Source organism: Strigops habroptila, chromosome 18 (genome assembly GCF_004027225.2).
Source record: "Strigops habroptila isolate Jane chromosome 18, bStrHab1.2.pri, whole genome shotgun sequence".
NCBI lineage: Eukaryota > Metazoa > Chordata > Aves > Psittaciformes > Psittacidae > Strigops > Strigops habroptila.
Window position 1 is genome coordinate 1,754,135 of NC_044294.2, and position 19,535 is coordinate 1,773,669.

The window sequence follows — 19,535 nt, forward strand, 5'->3', positions numbered from 1 at the left end:
GTGAACGGTCTTGTCCGGAGCTCCTGTGCCCCAATGCCCAAAACACACATGACTTGATGGCTGATAGCAGGGGTGGAATCGGGGGATTTCCTTTTATGCAAAGCACCTAGATACCCATCAGCAACAATAGGTTTTATACAGACAAAAGAGACAGAAAGGAATATCTGTAAGGGTAATGTCTCCTGATAAGTGGCAAAGCAATATCCCTCCCCTTGGCATTCTTCAGACACAGAGCTCAGGCAAGTTTGGACAAAACCAGCTCCCATTGATCGACTGTATGATAGGTTTGCTGGATTATTGACAAAGTGTTCTGTAATCATTCTGCTGTAACAAGAAAGGCAATGAGACAGGCCTGAGGAATGAGGGACAGATCAGATGTTTGTCACATATTAAAGACCCAATCTCCAGCATTGCACGCCCGATTAAAAGCAATAAAGGGAAGGGGCAGGCTGTGTGCTTGCCTGCTGCCAGCCTGCAGCTGCACAAGGCCCATGGCCATTCTCATCACAAAGATGTGATGGTGCCTTTGTTCTGCTGCCGGCTGCAGGAGCTCATAGGGAAGAAGAATTTGGTTTCCTGAGGAGCCTCCCCACGGTGGACCTGGTTTGAATGAGCACTGGTGTCCTGATAGAAGGAAATGTTCCCCCTATGATGGGACTAATAGTTAGGCAGACAAAAGCCATCTGCATTTCAAGACGACGAGAAGCTGTGTATCAGCACGTCACTGAGCCCTAAGTCTCAGCAGAGTTATTAGTTTAGGTTAGATGTGACAATACAGCCTTGAGATCAAAATGCTTGGAGAGAAAGCAGAGTAAGCTTGCATTTCGCTATAAAATATTGTGTCAATATATCCACAATAACCTGCTCGTATGCAGAAACTGAGTAAGTTATGGAGAAGACAGCAGGAAAGAGATCAGTATCACACCTCTGAAAGCAGCAAACAATCAACATCAGTTCTGCAGCACCAGCAAAGGGTGAAGTGTTTGCTCACCACCAAAGGGCCATCGTTCTGCATGTCTGAGAGTTCCTCCAAGCACACGGCACTAAGACAGGTCCTGGAGAAAGCCCATTAATGTGCAAGATGTGCAATCATAATTTTACACAGACTAACAAAAAGCCATCAAATAGTAATAACTTCAACTTCCAGCTTGCGTTAGATTTGAACTGGTGACCTAGAGGAGAAAGGCATTATCGAACCCTTGGGCTATTTAGTCATATATTAATAACAGATTTGTCGCTTCATGTCCAGAGCTGTTGTGTGTAGGTACTGTTAAACAGACAGGGAATTCTTTCCCAGAGAACCCTGCATTGCAGTGATGAAGCAACTCCCTTAATGTAGGTGTAAAAGTCTTCTTTAGTTAGAATTCAACAAATGACATGAAATCAGATCATCATCAAGTACTATCGAGCATAAGGCAAAGAAATAAAGGTGCAGCGCGGCTGCTTAGTAAAGGAAGTGGCAAGAATTTGGTGGTAGTGCTGCAGTTCCCTTGGGCTATATGACAGCTTTTACTAGTTATGACCTTCCAAAGACTAGAGACCTTATTTGCAACAGCAACATCAAGCAGGGAGGTCTTGCTCTTTCTGTACGCTTTCTATACACTGTCCTGTTCTGAATTCACTAAGATGGGTCCATGTTATGCTACACAAGTCACGATACACAAAAAGTGAGTAAGGAAAGAATATCGCTAATTTAAACCAGCTAAAGACCTGGCTTAAAAATTAAGTAGTATGATTAGCAACTAGCAATAGTCTGTATCTTTCTATAGTCATTCCAGTAAGCCATGTTTGTCATTCTTTACAAATATAAGTTGAGCTGGCTCTGAAACTGCTGGGTAACATCATTCTGCAACCCACATCCAGATTTGTTGCTGAGCAATGCAAAACAACACAAGAGTAAGCAGATACACAAACTTGAGCAACTCCTTACAGAACCACTTACAAGACACTTTTTAATGCACAGAACCCGGGAATGAATTGGAATATCTTTCTTAGAGGACAGTATGTATTTTTCATATAGCATCCTGCTTCCAAGCTTTCAGATGCAAACCGTTGAGTGACTTTCACTGTTGGGAACAGGCAAGTTTCTGGGTAGGTCCTGATAGCTCAGGATGGGTGCTTGTATCCAGACAGGGATGGGAACATGACACACAAGGCTGCACAAGGGATAAGGAATCAATCAGCCTGTGAGCAGGATGGAGTGACACAGGGACAGCCCAAGGGGGACTGCAAAACACTGATGACTCCCAAGATCTACACAACCATTTTATGTACTCCAGTTTACAGAAGCAAGTGCCTTGTCACTAATTTGCATTTCTTATGACAGCAGAAAATGTACTTAAAGCAAAGCCAAGCCAACAGATACACTCACTTCCTCGGTTATGAACAATTTCACTTTACTGCTTCATGCGTATAAATTCAGAGCAGAGCGAGACCTGCACTGGTGGGGGAAGAGCAGTCTTTCCAAAGTCTCAGAAGCAAGCTAATTGGTCTCTAACCTAAATCATAAAAAGACCTGTAATTATACAGCTCAGAATTAACACAGAGGGCTTCTAAAAAAGTCACTTTTTAAAGTTAATTTATACTATTATAAGACCTGTCGCTTCTGAGTAATAAAATGAGAGATGTTGCGTTAAGCTTCATGTTATCCTGTTTGCTCAGATGGTGCTTATGCCAGCTGTATCCAGCAGCAAAGCAGTTTTCAATTTATTTTTATTGCTCCTCTCTAAAAGCATTCCATTACGGGAATATTACACTGGATGAAGTTTCAAACCACCATCGGCAGTTTATTTGCTTGTTTTGCTGGAATGGAATAAACAGTTATTCGCAGTAACTGTTATTACAACTTCATGCGTGCAACATGGCATTTAAGGGTCAACGTCTACTTGCTCGGGGCACCTCACGTCCCTTCCCCAAGGGGTTTAACTTCTGCTGCAAGAAACAAAGTGGGCTGAAACTTTACTTTTGGCTTTACCAGGTTGTACACGGGGGTGCTTTCGGGAAGATGGATTAGGAGATGAGATTCCTCAGCAAGGGAAATGGAGAGAAGGTGTAGCAGGGAGCTGCATTAGGTGACCAGCAAAACATTCTGATCAAGGTTGAGCTTTAAAAAAACCCACCAATTTTCATAGCAGTATAGAAAGAAGTTTCACTTTAACTAAAGCTCTTGATTTGTGTAAATCAGATCGGACCCAGCATGGGTTCCTCATGCAAGCAGCATCCTGCTGTGTCCTGGAGTAGATTCATCCAAGATCTCACCACCCTCACAACAAAGAACTTCTGCCTAAGATCTCATCTCAATGTCCCGTCTGGCAGGTTAAAGCCATTCCCCCTTGTCCTATCCCTTTGTCAAAAGCCCCTCTCCAGCTTTCTTGTCGTCCCCTTTAGGTATTGGAAGGCTGCTCCAAGATCTCCCCAGATATTTGTGTTGCCATTCCACAAAGCAGCGCCTTTCAGACCTGTCTCATGGTCTTCTAAGGTAAGGGATGTGTGGTGCAGCTTGCAAATACCCACATAGTTTAACTGATTATTTTAGAACATCTGAGCCCTAAATAAACCTGCAAACTTGGACACAAGTTATTCCAAACCTGTATTTATAACCCAATTTACAAGATGTCACTGCAATACCTAACCTGGTCAAGTACAATACATCCAACTATTAAACTTAGAGCCAAAATATATAAAAGAATGGAGTTTTTTAATGCCCATACTGGGATTATTTTTCTAAGTTATTACATGAAGCACAGAACTCGTCCTAGCAAACTGCCCTGACCAAACTGGAAGCTTATACTAAGAATAATTTCTATCCAATAAAAGAATTAGAAATACAGCCAGGTCCTCCTTTCCAAGTCTTTAAATTCCTCCATGAATTAATCTTTTCCCTGTGGTGTGGGACTCAACAGTTCGCTATTTTATTGCTTTTAGGGTCAGAAATTCACTCACTATATTATCAACTCATGGAAAAAACTGAAAGAAAAGATTTGTGTCTTCTCTGGACAGTAAAGCCAACAAATCTCTTCCACTGCTTGGTTAGAAAATACAATTAAGTGGACTGTAGTGGACTCTCTTCAAAGAAAATCATCTGGATTGAGTTGTGAATAACCTAAAAGCTGAACGTGTGAAAATCAATCCTTCCCAGTCCTTTGGGATACAACTGTTTGGGAAAAAGTTTGCTCTGGTTTCCCTGTACTCTGTGTGTGTGTGCGTGTAATTCTTAAAGCAATCAATATAAGTCCCCCAAATGAAAAATTGAAGCTATCAAAGCCTGGAACATCTTGCAGATGAGGAAGGTTTGCACAGGTTTTCTAGGCTGGCTGTCAGATCTAATCCTCAGAGTCCTCAGCTTGACAAATAGTGGCTGTGATACAGATTACTTAAGGTGGGCTTTGCCTGGGCTCTGCCCTGAGCCATCCTGCCCATGATCTATGGGCTCTCCGAGGGTGTGGGACTGGTGCCTCTGCACCGCTAGTGCCTGCAGCAGCACCCTGGGAGTGATGCTCTGTGGGATGCAGGGGGTTGTGGGTGCCCCTCACTCAGAGCTGCAGACACCCGTAAGGGTGGTTTGGGTGGGGGGACCCTGGGAGCACCCCCAGTTTTAGCTGCTGACAAGTTAGATACCAGGAATGGTGGGGTTGGCAAGCCTCCTATAGGGAAAGGATAGAAAGTTAGGAAAGAAATGATCTAAAGGCTTCTGGCCAGCACATACCAGCATGCAGTGAAGACAAGAATCCCAATCCCAACAGGCATCCTGATGTCAGTGATGCCAAACCTGCACTCCTGTATTTCCTTTCCTCTTCTACTTGCAAGCACCCAGCACAATCAGCATCAGGATCCAGCCTTTTATTATACTGCAAATAATAAATACAGATAATGATGATGAATGTCAAGAATCCTTTCCTCAGGCTCTCACCTTCAGCAGTGGCAGACCCAGTAATCTCTCTATTATGAGCTTGGACCTTTCATATTCAGGCTGCACTCGAGGCTGTGCTGCTTCAGCCACATCACGTTTTATGAATCATCAGTGAGATATACGTAAAAATCAATTACACTCTATCAGTGTGCCCTGCATCTCAACTGATGCCATCTTTCATCTTCCTAATGATCCAGAAGATCTGGAAATAATTAAAAATCGCTCTTGAAGGCCCAACCTTGTCTTTCTTTTTTCTTTTATGAAAGCGGAATCTCATCTTCCACTAAGACAAGACATTCTGAACCAGGGAAACAGGGGTTTAATAATGGGATTACCACCACAGGAAAGAGAGTCAGCACCTCAGCAGGACAGTCTGCCTTGCTTCATCTACTCACTTCATTGCATTTTGAGGATGAGGGCCTCCACTGAGGCAGGGCATTTCAGAGAACACCAATCAATGTGCATTAATGGGAGTTGCTGCACCGGTTTGAAGGAAGTTATACCATCTAGAAAGTGTAATGTAGAACAAATGTGGGGAACAATCACGTTTCAGAGGCTTTGCTTGTGCCCAGGTTGTTCTCTGCTCTCACAGCAATAACACAAAAAACAACAGCTCATCTGGGTCTTATCCTGGTCTTCCAAGCAGCAAAGCAGCAGCTCACCCAGGGATAGCTACGCATGAAGTGCTCAGGACACTTGCATGGACAGAGCTGGTGTAGAAACACAAAAACCCTCTTGCAGGCTGCGAGCCATATTTAAAACCAGTATAGTATAAAGAAGAAACTTTAAAGGACACAAAGGTGAACCAGCCTGTTACGTGTACAGATAGATGTCCCTCCCTTTACTTCCCAGCTTGGCTGAAGCTTAAACCAGACTATTTCCACATTATTTCATTTCACTATCAATAATATCACATTTCTCATCAAAGAAATGACTGCCGCAGAAAATTTAACCCTTGTTTTGCACAATTCAGATGAAATCTGACTCAAAGCTGGCCCCAGAGTCTATATGAGTATAGCAACACACTGAAGTTAAACCACACACCAGTAACAGGGTCTGCAAATCTAGTGCCAAATCTCCTTTTATACCTGATACACTTCCCCTTTCTCCCATGGTTTCAGTGAGTTTACATTGATCCAAGAGCAAAATGCATGTTATAGTAAGACCTGGCCAAGCATTTCCTGAGTTTCTGGGTTACATCATGGTGCTGTTACCAGCTAGACAGGACCGAAGACCAAAAGACTGAACCGAATGGCTTCCCAAGCCTATTTTCCTATTGCTTAGATAATAAATATAGTCATGCAGAAGAAAGGACACATACAAATGGCTGGTATCAACGAGCTGCTCTTTAATGCCAGCCAATAATGTCATGGTCCTCAGTCTTCCTAAATTTAAATGATTAGCACTGACCAAGCTCTGCTCTCTCTTGATGCATCACTTACCCTCATAATCAGAAAATCTATCCCATTCTTGCTCTTAGATTGATGATGTCACATTAAACTGAGGCTTTTTCCAGCAGACAGAGCAATCATCTTGGAGCGAGCCCATCCAGAGCTACCACGTGCCCATCACGAGCCTGATTGATACCACCCATTCTGTTGGTGAGGGAGCAGTGCGTCTCAGAGCCTACTATATTTAGGCCACATTAAGATGTCTCAAATGGACTTTTTTTGCAAAGAATTATTTCACCCATCTCTTTAATGTCTTAACTTCTTGCAGATTATTTTTTTAATTTAAATAAAAGCAATGAAAACATTCATTGATTTTTCTCTCTTGGAAGAAACTTTTTGCATGGCAGCTGTAGCTCTGCTATGGCTGCAGAGTCCTCCTCCATCCCATCCAGGAGGATGTCACTTGGCCCATGGGCACGGCTGTGCCATCCCAGTACATCCTACAGTTTATTTTGTGCAGCCTCTTTGATGGTTATTCCTTTAGTTTAGTACCACTGGTATTGGCTGGATCTGATACTTTTCAACAGTTGCATTCTCATTTTTCCCCATTTCAGTTGGTAAATGCAGCTGCTTGCACCCGTTTCCCTTCCTTCCTACATACTAAGAGTATATTTTACCATATGCCTTTCTCCTTTTAGTGATTTACACTTTCCTGCCAAAAGATGTAAATTGACTCAATTCTTTAACTTCTTCGTCTTTCTAAAGTGATGTTTGAATTGGGAGCCGCTGGAATCCTCATTAAATTTGCTTTTCACTTTGTAGCAGGTTATTAAGGGACTGTTTGTGAAGCCTCTGAAATATCCATCCCTGGAGGTCTTTACGTATTGGTTAGACAAAGATTAGTCAGGAATGTTTACTGGGATTTGGTCCTGCTTGGGATGAGCAGGCAGCTCTCTCAGGGCTCCCTCCAGCCCTGTTTCTGCTATGGGGTGAATATCCCACTGCACGCAGCAGGAGCCCAGCAGGGGATTTTACTGTCTGACTGTCACTCGGAAGGGACAGGCTGCCAGCAGAGCCAGGGCTTCTGTTCCATTTCCACCAAAGGATGTGTTACCTTTAAAAATGCTAAGGTAGCACTCTGGCCTTTTCGGAGTCAGTGGAAAACTACCACTTCTTCCAGCATTGCCGGAATGTCACCTGTATCATGAATCCCTCTCTGCATCTATCCAGGCACTTGCTTGCTTTTATAAATGATGCATTTTCTACATTACAAGTGGTCTGAACATTCATTTATTTTTCCTGCTGCCAGCCAGCAGAGCATCTCTATTTGTGATGCTGGTGCATGCCAACAGAGGGGCCAGGAGGGATTCCTTCTGCCACCCCAAATCCCATGGCACAGCTCCTGCCATGGCGCACCCATGCTGAGCCACCAGGATGGCTGCAGGAGTCTCCCCCAGTGAATGTCAAAGCAGAACCCAACAGTTGGGTGAACCAAACCAAAGCCCAGTAAGGTTGGATGGGGCTTGGAGCAACCTGCTCTAGTGGAAGGTGTCCCTGCCCATGGCAGGGGATTGGAGCTGGATGAGCTTTAAGGTCCCTTGCAGCCCAAACCAGCCTGGGGTTCTATGATTCTGTGAACACCCTCCTCAACAAACAGCACAAATTCTTCCTGTTCAGTCGAAAGGAAAACACATCAGAGCAAACACCCTCCTGGAAGGTCTTGCTGTTTGTTTGACCATCAAACATAGTTTTGGACATGCAGCTTAGGTTTGCTTCAGAAGAGAAATATTTAAACTTGGCACCAGGTCTAAAAGCCTGGGAACTTCTCAAAGCGACAACAGGAGAAACAGTCACTTGCACGAATTAGTCTCTCCAGTGTAACTGCTTCCAGAGGGGTTTCCAGTCTCTGCTCACAACCAGGATCAATCACTTACCCAGGAGTAACCTGAGGGGTTTTATTCACAGACACAGAACTCTGGCTGGGGCAGTTCTAACAGCAGGCATTTGTTCTGCAGTAGAACTAGTTCAACTGCACCAACTTTTGCTCCCTCCTTCAGTGTAAGCCTGATTCTCTTTAATTTTGGCTTAAATCTGGAGAGCACTTGTAGCAGATTGCTTTTGACAGGATACATTTCCACAGAACAGCTCCCGACAGAAACACGCTGCTACAATGCGAACCAAGAGGTGAACATTAGAAGGGAGAAAGGTTATTGTTCTTTCACTATTTGTCCATAAATCTCCATGATTTATAGACCAATGCCTACCGGGAAGGTTGTGCCTCCAAACGTCACACCCATGCATTGGTTGTACCCCGTGTTTGTCAACAGCTTGACTTTTGCTACAGGGCTCTTGCAATGACAGAGCACAGTGTTATGTATGCACATTTGTATGGTTCTTTCTTTTATCTTTTTATTCCCTCTCTGATAAAAGCAAAGCCAAATAAATGTTGGGGTTTTTTTTTCTATTTGAAAGCCATCTGGGTTATAAAGCCTGACTTCAAATGAGTTGTGACCTTTCGTTCAACAGCTAGTGATGTAAAACCACATAAAAATGTCTATTTAGATATTGGTGGGGGAAAAGAAGCTCATTGATTTTCTTAGTTTGCTAAGCTCCCAGGGTTTTGGAGAGGCATTTGTTTCTGCAGGAGGAGACAGCACTGAGGGTGGGGAAGGGCATTCTTTATTTCCAGAAAGAAAACATAAAAATCCAGTTTCAAAATGGATGACATGTCTGCTTGATACAGCACATGGGTTCCTCCTGGAATTTCACTGCCTCAGTCATCTTTAGGATACAGAAGGTTTGTTAAATTAAATGTTCCTTGTCCCATCCTCCCAGAAAAAAGCATCTTCTGGTGGATGTCTGTGGTTTTAACCCTTTGCTGCAGGAGAGAAAGTGTCCTAGGAACAGATTTGTTGATGATCCGCATGACTATTGCTGCCAGGAAGAGCCAGATTCTTAAACATTTGCCAAGAGACTGCACAAAAGAGGATAAGAAAATGAGTACTTATTTCCAAACAACTTTTGGTCATGTTTGGACATTACTGCTCTATTGCTACTCAGTTCCAACACTTGCTGTTCTAAAGGTAACTCTTAGTATTTGTGTTGCAGCAGGTCTTGGGCAGACACACTCCAGTCCCAAGTCCCGTGTACGTAAGAGAAGAGGAGGTAAGAGGTAAAAATGCATTAAAGTCAAGACCACAAGATGCACTGTGTCAGAGAAGAGAAGAAATACCCTCCTCTTACACGGGAACTGCAGCATGAGGAGGTAAGGTGATGTGCAGCTTCACTGCCTGTTTGCAGTTGGCTTTCACTCCTCCATCCCAAAGAAACTTTCCATTCACACTGGCAAAACCTACAAGCTGATCTTTAGGTACAAACATGCTTTAGGGGCTCTGCTGCTTCACCATCAACATAAGGAAAGCCTAACAACAGCTAACAATTAACAACCATATCCAGACAGCCATAAATCATCCAGGGATTTGAGAGTTTATGCAGAGGCATAAATTCTGCATTGCCTATTTGTTTATTTCCCCGAGTGTTCTCAGTTCAGCTGCTCTGCCAATGCCAGGATAATTTATTGAAAGCTCAGCAAATAAATCTAGATTTGCATCTGTCAAAGGCAACTCCTGAAATGGAAGAGCTCTTGGGAGCAAGCTGCAGGATGGCAAGTGCTGCTCCAGTCACATCAGCATTGGCACTGCCAGGACGGACCGACCGTGGCACCCACAGAAGGGGAGCTTCCAAACACATCCCTGCTGCCTTCTGGAAGTCCTGGGGCTTTGGAGAACCAAGATAAATACTAAAGACTTGTATATAGTGGTTAAGGGACCCCTTATTGGAGAAGGAAATAGGTATCTCAAGGCCAGGTTGGACACAGGGGGTTGGAGCAACCTGCTCTAGTGGAAGGTGTCCCTGCCCATGGCAGGGGTTGGAGCTGGATGAGCTTTAAGGTCCCTTCCAGCCCAAACCAGTCTGGGATTCTATGATTTTATGATCTGCAGCTTCTGCAGGGGAGAGCTTAGAAGAGCCAAACTGCACAGTAACCTAGAAGTCCTGTTTCAGGCTACGGAGGGATCACACCAGCTATGCAAACTGGAACATACACTAGCAAAGTATTGAATTTAGACCTTCTTCCAACGACTGGAAAACTCAGAACTATCTGTTCTGAAGAGCTTTGGTTTCAGCACACAACTTAAGTGTCAAGGAGATGTGCCTGAAGTGCTGCAAGTTCTCCCTGCTACACAGATGAAAGCAGCCACCACAGCAGAATTTTGTCTCGTTCAATGCATTAACTAAAAGCTGAGATTAGAACAGCATCAGTTTAGCATGGATTCAGGATGGGAATCAAATCTAAAGATTGCATTTGATCCCCATCACTTTAACGCATTTCAGGTTTAGGCGAGGCAGCATGTATTAGGATGCAGGTATTTAATGGGTGATGGCTCAGAAAGGGACACATCGATGGAGTGAACACACTCCATTGGAAACATCTGCCTGTGCTGCATATGTGAGATATGCAGAGGTAAGATGAGGGAGTCTCAAATGAAGGAAAATACAGAGCACAGAAAAAAGAGAAAAGAGATAAAATAAGACCAAGAAAATATTTTATCATTTGCTCTGCTTTTGTACATTGTGTTGCATTTATCATATCCAGGAGATCACAAACAAACGCCCTGCAGGGGAGCAGGGGGAGCTTTGGCAAGGTTAGTGTGATGAAGGGATGTCTTTTTTAGGATGAGTGGACTGGGGCTCCTGCCTGGCTTTGAAGCAGGAGGCACTATTTATATTCAGCAAAAGACCTCCTGCATTTCCAAATTGCATAACCCCAGCTCACCTCTGGTTTGAACTCCTCCATCTCCTCATCTGAACTGATGCATTGAATTGGCATTAATGCCAGACATGGGGGGAAAATCTCAGTGGAGTGACCTGAACTGCATTACAAAGGTGGGAGGATAAGAACCTCTTTGAGGCAGAAGATTAATTAAATACGATAGCTACACCGTTTCTCATCTGAGGAGATTTTACATTCCATAGGAACATGCTGCAAAATATTCTCAAAGGTTTTATCTTTCTATGCAGAAATCCAATTTATTAGAAGCATTCCTTATAAAACTATCTCTGGGCAGGATTGCTGGGTGGGTTTGGTGAGCAGTCAGATGGATGCTCTGGATCAAATCCTACCTAGTGTGAATCTACACATCCTTGTGCATTTTAATACACTGCAGGGATTTCTATGAACCTTAGGCCAGTTCTTTGTCTTTCCTCTAGTTGGGCTGGAGCTCAGGTTTGTGCCTACATTCAGCATTCCCTGGTTTTCAAATATTTTCAGAGCTAAAGTCATTTATCTTATCTCCTTTGGAGCTGTGAGACCTGGCTGTTGTGAAGGCTGCTTATGACAACTGCAAATATTTTATCTCTAATAAGCCTAAGACCAAAAAAATCACGCAACCCTTGTCAGAAGTGTTTTCCTGATGGCAGGAATTCCTTCCCTTGTATTTGACTCACGTTAAGCTTGTGCCTACACAGGATGTCCCTCATGGGGGAATTAGGGCTGCAGAAAGGTGATATATCAGAAATCTCAGTGCCTAACTCATTACAAGCACTTGAGGTAAATGGGGGCCTCTCCCAGCTTCAGGAAGGAAACATTTTTCACAGCTGTAGCTTAAGAGGCCAAAATTCACATTGATTTTCTGCAAGCAGCTTCCCAAAAGCTTTACCCATAGACTTGAACATCCTCAGCTACTGATCAGGCATCAATGGTTGTATTTGGGAGACTTGATTTAGTGGAAGGTGTCCCTGCCTGCAGCAGGAAAACTGGACAAGCTTTAAGGTCCCTTCCAACCCAAACCAGTCTGGGATTCTGTGATTCCCCCATTTGTCCCTTGTTGGAAGACTAAAACAAGGGACAAATTGGGGTATATAACCACTGATTATATACATACCACCGTATTATATACATATCATCACCATATTTTCAGATGAACTAACAAATCCTGGTGATTTCAGTCACGATAAGAAAAGACACGCAGCTCTGAGAAAGCAGTTGCTTGAAATAATCCAGTGCCACTTTTAACTTGGATTTTAAACACTTTTGCTTTCTCTAAACTTACAGAAAGAATATGGCACTGATATATAGCAGACCCATCACTCATATTTTCCAACAAACAAAAGACTAAGTGAATTTTGGCCCAGACATTTCTGGATAACCTGCATTTCCAAGACAAGCTCAGTTTAAACACACCTAAAAATCAATATATATTAGATTAGCTGTATTTCAATTTTGACTCAGTATTTCAGACTTGGCTAGTCTTAGGCAGATTAAACCCACGGTATTAGATCCCTCCCCAGGTTAAGGGTCATGCAGTTGACCCATTGAAAGACCACTGATGATGAAATCCAAACAGCTGGAATGCATCACAGTTTCAAGGAGGAACTGCACTTGCAACATCAGTTCAGAGCACAGGCTGCTCATTTCTGCTTCTGAAAGCCTCCATTTATTTCTCCCAGTGCAGAAGGAATTGCCTTTAAGCAACGAATACTTTGGTGAATCTGAACACCTTCTAGGCTTATAAAGATAGCTGGAAGGAATTATCCGGGGTGATGTTAGAAACAATAGGAACTTGAAGCGTTCCACATCATAGCAAGCAAAATGGATTTTCAGGTTAGTAGGTAAAGCTTCAAATTCTCAACAAAAGCTGAGTGCTGCATCCAAGGTGTTTCCAGGTGTTTGGGTTTCTCTCACCAGCTAAAACCGGTGGGAGCTGGCACTTGTCCTGTTGGCATTCAAGGCATTAGGAAAGGATTTGTTTCCTCCTCTGTACTCACAGGGTATTTCTGATCAGAGTTTTCACTGCTCAGCATGATCAGAACCTGGTCCATTCTCCAACTCACAAGAACCACAGTCCTGCCGCCCACAAACAGCCTTTTTCACCATTGGAAAAGTGGAGCAAGCACAAGGCAGGTTCTTAATTACTGTTATAATTTATTTAGTGTTTACTGACAGGAGCTCAAACCTCTTTTGCAGAAGATGCTGAACACACAAAGCTGTGTTTAAAAGACAGCCACTGCCTCTAAGTGCTTTTCTGAAGAACACAGACATGAGTGAGCTCAGCAAATTATTTGCTAAAAGTAACTGCTGAACAAACTGCCTTTCCTTCCAAATTCCCTTCTTTTCTCAGGATCTCCAAGATCAAGTTTTGATTTTCCCAGATGCAGCTACACTCTCGCATGCTTTGGTAGTAGTTTTACTTTAAACCAGTGGTTCAGCCATTCACGGTTCTCCACAAATACAAACTGATTTGACTGTACTGCTCATTTCTGATGTTACTGGCTGGGTGTAACTAGTGCTGGTATGAATGATTTCTCTGACCACATTTAATTTTCATTGAACGTATCTAAATGCAACTTTGGAAATTAAATATCAGTTGATTACACGATGGGCTGATCGAGAACCTCTTGAACTTCATCTCACCCTTGATGATAGTTCATTAATTTGTAGATTTTTATAAGCCAAAATAGTCTGAAATTATTGCATCCAACCTCCTATACAGCACTGGCTGCAGACTTATCCTCTCTCACCATTTACTTTAAGGTAAGGAAAACAAGATGAACATGAGAAGCAAAACTCTAGTAGATACTTTGGGGATCACAGACAGCACCTTGCCTCGTGTATGACCTTCACTGAGCCATTTCTATTCCTTGTATCTCAATTTTCCCATCTGTAAAATGGTCCTTTCTCTCCTCTGTAGGGCGCATAGAAATCTTTATGTGAAAGCTAGTGAACACTGCCCCCCAAAAACTCATTTGTCCTGTTACAGCCGGGTCTTTACACCCTCTGCTCCCAGCTACTAAGCAAGCTCTCATCCTATGACACTCAAAATAAAACTAGGCCAAAGTTTTATTCTCCAATTGACATGCTGTAATTAATAAATCACTCAGCGGAAGAGAATCCAGGCAGGAAAGAGGCATTATGGCATTTCTTTCTGCCAGGCTGACCCAGGGAAGCAGCTCTGACCGAGCGCACCGGCTGTCACTGCCAGCAGGGCAATTCCCACTGCAATCCCAAGCATGCTCCATAGCTCCAAATGAACAAAACCCAAACCAGAATCCCCCTCCGCAACACTCAAATGTTTTACTTTAATTACTTTCCTTAAAAAATAAATAGAGGCAAGAAAGAGAGAGGCAGAAATAGCATTTCACATCACACACACATTACACAAAAGTGTATTTAACCTGGATGCGGCAGGGATCACTCCCTCCTGGAAGTATTTGCATCGAAAGGAGGTTGGTTCACCCAAAGCCAAAGGCCACCTTGGCCTCACCATGCAAATGTATTTAAATGACAAGTAGCCAAAGCTGCTAAATTACATTCACAAGAAAAAAAGTCCATTGGCTGCAAGTGGATGCTTTGTACTCTTGATTGAAAATTGTTTTCATGTGACACGGAAGGTGCTTAAGAAGTAAAAAAAGATCATTCAGTGAGTTAGAAAATGACTCCAACCTCTAGACCACATCAAGCTAAATATAAACCAAACACAGTATGGCAAACAAATGAATAATTTAAAGCAGCAGCTTCTATATCACATCAGAACACACAGTTGCAGAGCCTGTTTGTACTCACCAGCTCTCCCTGTGCACATGGCTGTGGGCTCCGGAGCTGCTCTGTTCTCACCTGGAGCCTGCTGCAGGCACAACAGCACCACAGATTTGGGGTTTCCCGGTGGTTTCAGCAGTGATGAAAAGCAGTCGCTGCAGGGTGAGTTACCTGACCTGTTACCCACTACAGACCTATTTCACCTGCATTTTGTCCTCTCCTCACACCTTATGGTCAATTTTAGCTTTCCTACTGCAAGAGCACAGTCAGGCTCCAGAGCTGTTACAAAGCCTGGTGCTTCCCTGCCCTAACCTGGTAAAGAAGGAGCTGTGCCCCTGGGGTTGAGGGTACTTCAGATGATGGTCACTTGAGCTCAGAGGAGCGAGTTGCAGGACTCCAGCTGGGAGCAATGATGTCCTGCTGGGTGGACCCCATCCCTGCCCCAAGCTCTGTGCACACTCTTGCTCCCCACCAGCTGATGCAAGAGCTAATTACATGATAAGATTGGCTCTGCCTGTGATGAATGAGAGACAACTGCTTTACTCCAGGCCTTTTGGGTCACACGGGTGACTGAAGAGTCCATGATCCAGTAAGTGTTCAGTCACCCTGACTGCCACCACGCTCTGTGGAGTGTAGCTGTGCTCCGGTTACTCCTATCCCAGCTGTTGAGGGTGCCAAAAAACATCAGCCCGCTGCTCCCTGCACTGCACAAGATCTCCTGCGGCTCAGTGAGGTGGACTGTGGGGAGACACAGGAGCCCAGTGTGGCGGGGAGGAGAATCATAGAATCCCAGCCTGGTTTGGGTTGGAAGGGACCTTAAAGCCTGTCCAACCTGGCCTTGAGCACTGCCAGGGATGGGGCAGTCACAGCTTCTCTGGGCAGAGGAGATGACCTGTCCTGGGCTCTGTGCTCAGGGGCAGTGACACTCACAGAGCCTGAACCCCACCATGTAACACCCCCTCTGTGTTACAACCCAAATCACCTCCTCCGTGGCCATGTGGAGTTCAGAGCCCTGGTCCACGCCAGCCCAAAACCTCAGATTTTTATAACTTTTACTCACCACTGAAGCAGGTTAACTGAACTGCTGACCTAGGTGGGAAATGCTCCACAGCTCATAAATTACCAGCCCTCACAAGCCACCTCCTCATATAAGAAATGCTGAGGACAAGGAATATCTAAGATATACAGCTAGAAATGTATAATCCATAAAACCAACATATAGAATAGATAGAGATAAGAAAAAGAGTAAACAGAGAAAGAAGGTTAATTTTTGTTCCCTTACACAAAGGAATATCAAAAATAAACAGAAAGATGACCTGTGTAAGGGAAGAAAAGCATAACTCAAAGCTTGTTGAATTCAACAGAAAGATATCTCTGTGCTTCAGCAGCTTTGAGCCAGACACGAAGATAAAGGAAAGACACCAGAACCCGGGCTGGGATAAAAACATGCACCAGATGCCAGATTTCTTCTGGTAGCTGCCGGGTGACGGGTCACTGCTGATGGATTGCAGAGGAGGAGCCAAGAGCGATGACAGAGGTCTCCTGGCTCCGGGCCAGGGGCTCTCAAGGATTTGGCTGCGTTTAAAGGCAAGCGTTCATGCAGTGACTGGGGTAACTTGTCTGTGCCAGTCTGTTTATCAGGACAAAAATCCCTGAATGAAAAAACACAATCTCTATTACATGCTTGTGTGTAGCATTAATAATCTGTCCAAGGCGATGACAATATTCCCGACTAGAAAAAGGGAAAGAAGGATGGTCTTTGGGCAGATTTATTCAGCTCTGTTAATCCAGATCTCCCATGGATTGCTCAGCACTTACCTAATATGAAGTAAATGTTCCCTAAACGTGGTGGTGCCTGTGAATTCAAATGCCACCCAAAAGGGAGAGTGTGGGGAAACTGGCTGAAGATTCCTGTCCTTATTGTTAGATGCTAGAAACAATATTAATGCACATAAATATTGATCAGAGCAGACACAGGAATTGATTTGTAGATCCCTTGCTACTGGAGCAGGGACAATGGAGCAGGGGAACATGGTCCAAGAGGCTCCATGAACCACACAGACCTGGAAGGAAGGTGGCTGAATGGAACATGGAAGACAAGGTGGTAGGAACTGCCCAAACCTGGCACCTGCAGCTGGGATGTTGCTGTACATGATGTGTGGGGTGGAAACAAACATAAACCCCCAAGACAACAGCCAGCTAAAATTAAATGTACACCTCTAATACACTCTTCATTAGCACAAAGCCATAAGACCATCAATTTCCGTCAACAAAATATGAAGACAAACTGATCTCTGGTTTTATATTCATGCTCTGAAGGAAAAGCTTTTAACTTCTCAAATAAAACAGCTCCCAGTTTCTGACCAGCTAATGCAAATAATTCTACATTTCCCCACAGAAACACCCTCATATTTTGTTTTAAGCATTTCATTTTGCAAATAGATTGTTTACTTCAATAAAAGCTATGGAGAAAGTAAAGATTAGAATGGACATTTAAATTAAGCTATAACTATTTGGCATCCAATCTGTCCATAATATTAAGAAGAGAATCAGCAGCATCAGGAATTGTAGCATATACAGTTGTTTGGTAGATGCTCATGCTTCAGGTTACGAAATGATGGAGGTCAGGAAGCAATTTTCTTGCATATATTGCTGACAGGCTAGAGACAGTGCAGGGATTTTTGCATAGTTGTTGAAGCATTCGTTATAAGTCACTGTCAAGAAGAAGATCCCAGACAAGGTGGGTATTACTTTTTATATAAATGAATTCCAAAAGAAGAGCCTGTTTCTCCAGCTCTCAATGTGACAAAAGTCCTACCACAGGACAAAAACCTGTAGAAAGCAGACCACTGAACTAGATGCTCATAGAGCAATAGGAGCAGCTGCCCCATTTTCTACCGAGCAGAGCTCAGAGCTGGGAGGTACACGTAAAACTTCAGCTTCAGAAGGTCAAGGCTCCCCATGTCCTCAGGGAGTTACAGCACTCAGAAGCTTTAAAACCCAGCTGAGCCCAGGGCTCTCCATGGGTAAAACTAAGCAGTAAAAGCAACTGAACATGGTGTAAATGAGGAGCAGGTTCCTGCAGCCTGGCAGCAAACACAGCCCCACGGAAGCCCTGCACAGCCTCTCTGGAGGCTCCACCAGCTCCAGTATTGGGAAATGGCAGCCCCATATCCCTGCATCCCCATCCCTGTGCAGCTCTGCAGCAGTTGGTGGTACTCACCCCTCCAAACAGCTCTCCTTGCTGTGGTGGGAGGTTGTCCACAAGTGGTTCTGTCTGTGCGCATCTGCTGGACTTTGGCGCTACCTGCCATGGGCAGCTCCCAGGTGAAGGCTGAAGACGATCTACGACCAGCTGGGAAGTAAAACACTGTGTTTATACCTGTGAGCATGGCTCGTGCTTTTATTTGAACAAAATAAACTGTAAAAACTTAAAACTCCTCCAGTTCCAACCCCCTGCCGCGGGCAGGGACACCTTCCACTAGAGCAGGTTGCTCCAAGCCCCTGTGTCCAACCTGGCCTTGAACACTGCCAGGGATGGGGCAGCCACAGCTTCTCTGGGCACCCTGTGCCAGCGCCTCAGCACCCTCACAGGGAGGAGCTTCTGCCTCAGAGCTCATCTCAGTCTCCCCTCTGGCAGGTTAAAGCCATTCCCCTTGGCCTGTCCCTCCAGGCCCTTGTCCAAAGCCCCTCTCCAGGTTTCCTGGAGCCCCTTTAGGCACTGGAGCTGCTCTAAGGTCTCCCCTTCAGGAGCCTTCTCTTCTCCAGGCTGCCCCAGCCCAGCTCTCTCAGCCTGGCTCCAGAGCAGAGCTGCTCCAGCCCTCGCAGCAGCTCCTTGGACTCACCCAAGCAGGTCCATGTCCCTCTTGTTTTGGGGGCCCCAGAGAAACCCTTGATGCAGCCAGTGCTGGGCGCAGTTTGGACTGCATTGAGGAGGGACAGGCACCCCAAGGTTGTGTCCTTAAACATGAAATTAAATTATACCATCAAGATGGGGGGGGGGAATATCTTTCTGCAAGAAAAGGAATATTGGTTTATAAAAATAAATCTCTCTTCAAAGTGGAGTCGCTCACAGCAGCCTCTTCAACATGACAAACAGCCCATGTAGCAAAACAAAGAGTAGATCACTCAGTCTCATTACCAAGACTGAATGCACTCTCTGAGCACTAAGAAGCACTTATGATTTATGCTTGTAAAAATCAATTGCGTTTTATTGATTACCAAGATTAAGAAAAGAAAAAGAAGTTCGGTTAAACTCGGGGAACAGTTACAACAGGTCTGAAGTTAAAGCTGTCTGGAACACTGGCAGCTTCAGGCTGCCAGGCAAACGGAGTGGGAGAAGAGTGGGCAAGTCTCTTCTAAGCAGAGCTGAACATTTCATATGGCAGTATTAAAGGAGTCAGCTTCGTTTTTGCACCCACTCAATTCACAGCAAGTAAATCATAAAGTCAAAGCCAAGGTCATTTCTGATAACAAGATGGCAGAAATTCACCCAGCTGCACAGAGAGAAAAAACAAGTGATTTTGGCAGTTTTGGTTCACATTTATAGTATTTAAGCTTTTAGAAGCCTGATTCATAATTGGTGCCAGATGCTCTCAATACACACAGGGAAAGACACTCTTTGTTCCCATAAATTAACATG

General features: G+C 44.2%; 1 protein-coding gene across 1 annotated transcript in view; it reads right to left on the bottom strand.

Annotated features, from left to right (window-relative positions):
* The window catches only part of PLXNA2 (plexin A2), a 287,247-nt gene extending 269,089 nt beyond the window's left edge, over nucleotides 1–18,158 (bottom strand). The window contains exon 1 of the mRNA XM_030473343.1: nucleotides 18,117–18,158. The gene's annotated coding sequence lies outside the window, so the exon portion shown is untranslated. The remainder of the gene's footprint in view (nucleotides 1–18,116) is intronic.
* Nucleotides 18,159–19,535: the final 1,377 nt, after the last annotated feature.